Raw genomic sequence first — 1,759 nt, 5'->3', positions numbered from 1 at the left:
CTTCCTATTCTAAAAGAACATCCTGTAACCCTTCTTCCAGCTCTTGCACAATCTATGTACTTTTCTTCTCAATAAATTTCATCTCCTCCTTACTCACATTTTACCCCAGCCTGGCCTCCTCCATATTAACTCCCACTGCCTCCATTTCCCCACATGGTTTCTTGATCTCTGAAAGGCTGAAGGCGGAATGAAGGAAGCATAAGGTTTATAGGCCTTTATGATGCAGCCCTTCCATTGCGTATGATGTCTCTGATGTACCAACCTCCTCACAATACAGCTCAGGAACCAAAGAGCCCAGCCACACGCCCCACCCCACCTCCACCTCCATCCCCCGGATTATGAGGCATGGCACTGACCAGACTCTGACCTTCCGTGCTTTCTGGTTCCAGAGAGTCTGTGGCCACAGTACCACCTGGACCCTACCCAGGCTGCTGATAGTCAGCTTGTCTACCCAAGCCTCCTATGGTAAAAGGGCCTTCTCACGCAAAGGCCTGGGAGGGTGCCCTCTCAGGCTGTTTGCCTTCTGTGAGGATAACATCCCTGCCAGTCTTGTGAAGGAGACAGGTAACAACCACTGCTAAAGGGCCCACTCACCAGCCCGCCTTCTGATGTTCTTGGCTACATGGGTGCTTGTGGGGACACCCTATTTAATGAAGTCTTTTGCGTCTTTAGTTTTTAAAAACACTTTTTAATATGGAAAATTTTAAACACATATAAAGTGGAGAGACTAGTTTAATGTGTCCATCACTCAGTTTCAATGGCTTTCCATTTTAAGGCCAGTGTTGATCAATCAATACCCACAAAACAAGAGTCCTCCTCTATTATTTCAAAGCAAATCTCAGATATTATATTTTGTCTGCAAATATTTCAGTAGGATCTCTAAACAACAATGCTTTTTTTTGTTTTTTTGTTTTGTTGTTTTGTTGTTTTGGTCAGGTTTATTAAGGTATAATTTACATGCAGTAAAATTTACCTTTTAAAGGTAAGGTCTGAGGTTTTATAATTTCATGTAGTCATATAACCATCACAATCAGGATATAGAACAGTTCTGTCACCCCACAAAATTCCCTCTTGCTCCTTTTAAGTATGCTTCTCCCACCTCCAAATAACCACAGGTCTATTTTCTATTTTTTAGTTTTACCTTTTCCAGAATGCATAAAAATGGAATTATAAAGTATGTAGCCTTTTGAAGATCACATTTTAAAACATAATCATCATACCATCACTAACATCTCCCTAATCAACAATAATTTCCTAATATCAAATTCCTAGTGTCTACATCTCCATAATTGCCCTAAAAAAGTATTTGTTTACACTCTGATTTAGGATCTAAGCAGAGTCTACACATTGCAATTGGTCATGTCTCTAGAGGAAATCTATAGGTTTCCTCCCACCTTTTCTATTAAGAAATCAGATTGTCACAAAGTTTCCCTTAATCTAGATTTCAGTGATTGCATCTGCATGTTGTCATTTTTTTCTAGCCTTGCTTCTAAAATATGGCCCATGCACCAGCAGGAAATTTGTCAGAAATGCAGAATCTTGGACTCTGCATTTTTAACATTTTTAACAAGGTCTCCTGGAGATTCAGCTCCTGCGAATTGGTAGTGAGAGCTAAAGTTTTGATCTGGTTTGATTCTGTTTTTTGGCAAGACCGCATTGTTGGTGGTGTTTCATCTCTTAATATTTCTCTATTCCTCCCTCTTCTGACTGCTCACGCCTGCCAGGACTGGTGCCTTTGTGTCACTTAGGTTTCTATAAA

The sequence above is a fragment of the Pteropus alecto genome, unplaced genomic scaffold (assembly GCF_000325575.1).
Source record: "Pteropus alecto unplaced genomic scaffold, ASM32557v1 scaffold95, whole genome shotgun sequence".
NCBI lineage: Eukaryota > Metazoa > Chordata > Mammalia > Chiroptera > Pteropodidae > Pteropus > Pteropus alecto.
Note: the sequence above shows the minus strand (reverse complement) of the source record.